This window comes from Erythrolamprus reginae, chromosome 6, assembly GCF_031021105.1.
Source record: "Erythrolamprus reginae isolate rEryReg1 chromosome 6, rEryReg1.hap1, whole genome shotgun sequence".
Lineage (NCBI taxonomy): Eukaryota > Metazoa > Chordata > Lepidosauria > Squamata > Dipsadidae > Erythrolamprus > Erythrolamprus reginae.
This window is the reverse complement of record NC_091955.1, coordinates 96,673,359-96,679,126: the sequence shown is the minus strand read 5'-3', so window position 1 is coordinate 96,679,126 and position 5,768 is coordinate 96,673,359. Positions and strand designations below refer to the sequence as shown.

At 40.8% G+C, this 5,768-nt stretch overlaps 1 protein-coding gene across 2 annotated transcripts in view; it reads left to right on the top strand.

Annotated features, from left to right (window-relative positions):
- The window catches only part of NRF1 (nuclear respiratory factor 1), a 49,007-nt gene extending 47,349 nt beyond the window's left edge, over positions 1–1,658 (top strand). For both annotated transcript variants that reach the window (XM_070754500.1, XM_070754499.1), the window contains exon 11: positions 1–1,658. This exon is cut by the window's left edge and continues 1,103 nt beyond it. The gene's annotated coding sequence lies outside the window, so the exon portion shown is untranslated.
- Positions 1,659–5,768: the final 4,110 nt, after the last annotated feature.

Below are 5,768 nucleotides of genomic sequence, written 5' to 3'. Positions count from 1 at the left end.
TTCTGAGTTTGGATCCCTCTCCGATCAACAGGTTTCTCCTCGTGTGGATGGCGCCTAGCCGGAAACCTTCCTGAATATCCACTTCCTCAGTTAAGACCCCTGTGGGGCAGTCCTGGGCCTCCACCCCATGTCCCATCATCCTTGCCAGTAGCTCTTGGCCATCCGAGTCCACTCATGCAAAAATGTGATGTCTGTCTGTTTCTCCTTCCTTCCTTCCCTCTTTCCATTTTTCCTTTCCTTCTTTCTGCCCTTCCTTCCTCTATTCTCTCTCTTTCTCTCCCCTCCCTTTTGTCCCTCTCCATTCCCTCTCTTTTCCTTTCTCTCTCCTTTGCTTCCTTCCCCTTTCCTTTTTTCTTTCCTCCCTCCTTCCGTCTTTCCTTCCTTTTTCATCCATCCCTCACTTCCTCTGTCTTTCCTTCTACCCTCCCTTCTTCCCTCCCTCTTTCTTTCCTTCCTTCTTCCTCTTTCCTTTTGTTCTTTCCTTTTTTCCTCCCTCTCTTTTTGTCCTCCCTCCTACTTTCCTCCCTTTCTTCCTCCCTCTCTCCCTCTGTCTTTCATTCCTTTTTCCTCCCCCGCCTCCTTTCCTTCCTTTCTTCCCTCTCTCCCTCCTTCTTTCATTCCTTTCTTCCTCCCTCTCTCCCTCCATCTTTCCTTCCTTTTTCCTCCTTTCCCTCCTTTCTTCTTTCTCTCCATCTTTCCTTCCTTTTTCCTCATTCCCTTGCTTTCTCCTTTCCTTCTTTTCTTTCCCCCCCTCTCTCCCTCTGTCTTTCATTCCTGTTCCCTCCCTCTCTGCCTCCTTTTCTTCCTTTCTTCCTTCTCTCCCTCCGTCTTTCATTCCTTTTTCCTCGTTCCCTTGCTCCCTCCATCTTTCCTTCCTTTCTTCCTCCCTGCCAACGGGCAACCCCCGAATAGCCCCTGCAGTGGGGTGGGCGAAGGGAAACAGCCCCTGATTGGGTGGGTGAGACGCAGCTCATTCCCACATCTCCCATTTTGAGGGGGGGGCTTCCAGGGAGAGCCCCCCTTTTCTCCCCCACTACTGAAAACGGCTGGGAAAAAGCCCCCACCTGCTCCTCCTCTTTTCCTCCTGGAGACCCCCACCCACAATATTTAACTTCCTCCTTCTGTCCTTTGGGGCAGAAAAACCAGCTTTTTTCAAGACTTCCCACCTGTCTTTCAAACTTGGCTTCTTATTTCTTTTGTTTTCCCCCCATTTAAAACAAAAGAGAGAACGGGGGAAGGAAAAGGAGGAGAAACCAGGTGAGTCTTTTGAAGACATTTTTTTCTTCCGGACATAAATAGAGGAGACGTTTATTTCTATTTTTTCCCCCCTTCCCAGGTCTTTGATTTATTATTTTTATTTTTGGTTGTTGTTGTTGGGTTTGTTTGTTTTGTTTTTAAATATTATTTTTTATTGTCATTGTAAAGAGATGTCAGATGTGACTTTAAAGTTGATGTTCCTTTTCATGTTTCTGTTTCCCCTCCCCCTCCCCACCAACGGAATAAACTTCTGATGGACTGAGAAACGACTTCCCTGAGACCCCAAGAACAAGGAGAAAACCCTCTTTTCCTGCCACTACTGACAAAAGAGCATGGGGCTTCCCCTCTTATTTCCCCCCAATTCTGTCTATTTCCTCATTCAATAAATTGTTACAGATGTGTCCAGAGGTTGCCCTTCTTTCACATTGCTTGGTTTCCTGCCCAGGACAAAAGTCACAAAAGGGGTGGACTTCAACTCCCAGAATTCCCCATTCAGCCATGGGAGGAATCTCCAAACTTTAAGACTTGTAGACTTCAATTCCCAGAATTCCTTAGTTGGCCATGCTAGGAGTCTCCAAACTTTGTTGACTTCAACACCCAGAAATCCCTAGTCGGCCATGCTAGGAGTCTCCAAACCTTAAGACTAGTGGACTTCAACTCCCAGAATTCCCTAATCAGCTGGCTGGGGATTCTGGGAGTTGACGTCCTCTAGTCTTAAAGCTGACAAATTAGGAGACTCCTGCTGAATCATTGCAGCTTGAACATGACTTCACTGTTGACGTGTCCAAAAAGGAGGTCATTTAACCGCAAGACTCTGCAACCGTCATAAATACGAGTCGGCACTAAGCACTCAGGTTTTGATCCCGTCGTGTTGCAATTGTCCCACGTGTACAAAATAAATTCTGCTGCTTTTTTCCCCGGTGCCCCGTCATTAAACAAAAGTTTGTCAAGAACAAGCTGAGATCCGTCGCAGCCACAATGTTGGTCGATCTGAATTCAAGAGTCAAACTTTCTCGCCCATCGGGCTGTGTCGACAGTGATGGGTTGACAAAAAATTTACTGACACACTGGGCGTGGCTTATTTTGTGGGTGTGGCTTGATGGCCATATGACTGGGATGGGAGTGGCTTGACAATCATGTGACCAGGGAGGGGGCTTAAAGGTCATGTGACTGGGTGGGAGTGGCTTACTGACCAAGGTAAGTTTTCAAATAGGTGCTTGGACTCTTTCAGAAGTCCCATTATTTGAAGAGGGCAAATGATAGACATCATTATTTGTTGAGCACAGTCACATTTTAAGGTTTTGTACTGAACCCACAAGGTTCAGTAGGATAACAGATTAGGCAAATAGCTCAATTTCCTTTAATTCCTATAAAAGTTCCGTTCTAGATCATGATTAAAACGATTGAAGTGTTAATTTCATTATTTCCTATTTTGAAATAGGAAGGTCTTAAGGAACATAGAAACCTAGAAGACTGATGGCAGAAAAAGACCTCCTGGTCCATCTAGTCTGCCCTTATACTATTTCCTGTATTTTATCTTAGGATGGATATATGTTTATCCCAGGCATGTTTCAATTCAGTGACTCTGGATTTACCAACCACGTCTGCTGGAAGTTTGTTCCAAGCATCTACTACTCTGTCAAATAATATTTTCTCACGTTACAGATAGAACTTACCAGGAAAGACTCAATCTGTATAGTCTGGAGAAGGGAAAGGTGGGGGACATGATTGAAACATTTAAATATGTTAAAGAGTTAAATAAGGTTCAGGAGGGAAGTGTTTTTAACAGGAAAGTGAACCCAAGAACAAGAGGCCACAATCTGAGGTCAGTTGGGGGAAAGATCAGAAGCAACGTGAGAAAATATTATTTGAACGAAAGAGTAGTAGATGCTTGGAACAAACTTCCAGTAAATCCACAGTCACTGAATTGAAACATGCCTGGGATAAACATATATCCATCCTAAGATTAAAATACAGGAAATAGTATAAGGGCAAACTAGATGGACCAGGAGGTCTTTTTCTGCTGTCAATCTTCTACGTTTCCAAAAGTAATTAAGGATCATACTAAGGTACTGAAGAAGGAAAGACAATAAAAAAACTATGAAGTATTAAATAAATTGTGTATAAATTTACTATTCTCACTGCGTTCCCACCCACCTGTGGGGGCAGCAGCCGGTAACTGCATGTCTATGAACGGCTGGGGGTCTTAAACTCCAATTCAGCCCGAAAGTTCAGCCAAGGAACCGGGATTTGTTTCCAGCAGTGGATGTGCCTAAACAGCCCAGGGGAATCTCTGCTTTGAGATCTTAAGAACTGGGGCCAATTATAGCCCCTATAGCCCTATAAGCTTCTCAACGCTGAAGATCCGGGTTAAACCAGCTGTCTCCATCACTCAGAATAAAGACATTTTGGGATACACGTTTATGGAGATTCTCAGTCTTCCAGGACTGGAGCTCAGGATTGAAAGGAGGGTTCTCGGGGATCTCCAAGCTTGGTCGATTTCTTGCAGACGTTTCATGACCAGATTAGGTAACTTCATCAGTGTTAGTTGTGCATAAGCGCACCATTGTCTATCATTACTTTTCATCATTACTTTTCTAATGGTTTTTTTTTGGTTTTTTTTAATTTCTTATTTTATTTTATTTTATTATTTATTTTATTCTATTCTATTTATTTTATTTTTATTTTATTCTATTTCTTATATTATTTATTTTATTATTTTTTATTTTATTTTTTGTTTTATTCTATTCTATTTTGTTTTATTTTTTATTTCTATTTTTTATTATTATTATTATTATTATTATTATTATTATTATTTTATTCTATTTATTTTATTTTTAGAAACATAGAAGGCTGACAGCAGAAAAAGACCTCCTGGTCCATCTAGTCTGCGCTCATACTATTTCCTGTATTTTATCTTACAATGGATCTATGTTTATCTCAGGCATGTTTAAATTCAGTGACTGTGGATTTACCAACCACGTGTGCTGGAAGTTTGTTCCAAGGATCTACTACTCTTTTTTTTAAAATTCTATTTATTTTATATTTTATTTTATTCCTTATTTTATTTTATTCTATTTATTTTATTCCTTATTTTATTCCTTATTTTATTCCTTATTTTATTCCTTATTTTATTCCTTATTTTATTCCTTATTTTATTTTATTTTATTATTTTATTTTTATTTTATTTTTATTTGACTTCCAATCCCAACGGACTGAGGGAGGCTTACAACAATATAAAATTACAATATAAATTTACAAACAATGATAAAAAGAAATCAAGAAAAAAAAACAATGTAATTACTAAAACCCTAGCTAAAACTCGTGTTGGGATAACTGAACAACATGCCTACAGGCCATTCATCCACAATTTATACAAATTACCATACTACAACAATTTGACAAATAAAAATAAATAAATACAAATAAAAATAAATAGTCTGATTATTAGTATCTCAAGTACCCATGCTGAGCAATTCGTAAACTGGCTCGATTGATCATTGATTCATTTATTTCATAGGGGTCCAAAGGGGAAAAAAGCACCAAGAAAGTCCAGTTAGTTGCCTCCTGAAAAAGCACCTTTGGGAACGAGGGTTCCTTGAGGTCAGCCAGTCCACCCCAGGTTCAGAGGAGGACCCCAAATTCGAGTTTGGCCAAAAAAAGGACCAGACAGCTTCTAACTTGAGCAAAACCAGTGAAGAAGTCAAGAATGACAGTTGTACGGTGTGGAAGAGACCAAGGCTTGTACACAAACACACACACACACACACACACACATAACACACACAAACACACACACACGTCTTGCTTGGAAGGTGCCCAATAGGTTTAAGGGAAAGTTTTATTATTGAGAACTAGAGGAAGCTAGAGGCAGCCTTTGATTTACAAAAGTGACCATTTGAAGTTACGGCATTGAAAAAAAAATGTTTATGGTTGTTTTACTCATGACAATTGTTGTCACCTGATCAAAATTCAGAAGCTTGGAAACTGGCATGTACTTAACGACAGTTGCAGACCCCTTTCTGTGACCTTGGGCCAAGCAAAGTCAAAGCCAGATTCACTTAAGGACCATGTGATTAAATAGAAGGCCTGATGTTTATAGGATCTTGGGTGATTTTCAGGAGGCGGCAGATGCAGCCACAAAGCATTCTTTCGAGGAGTTCAAGACCATCCTATGCCCACCCACCTGGGCGGAAGTGGAAGGAGGACTGGACACGCTGGCACACTCTGGGCAACGTGACCAGTTTGTGGGTAGGGGGACGAGGGATGTGAACTTTCAACTGGGGGGGGGATCTGAATGAATGAAATATTCTCATTAAATACTTTGTTCTGTGCAAAGTTGAATGTGTACGACAGCAGGTGAAATTGACTGTCAATCAGTGTTGCTTCATAAGTGGACAGTTTGATTTCACAGAAGTTGGATTTACTTGGAGTTCTATTCTGTTGTTTAAGTGTTCCCTTTATTTTTTTGAGCAGTGTAGAAACCTAGAAGATTGACGGCAGAAAAAGAC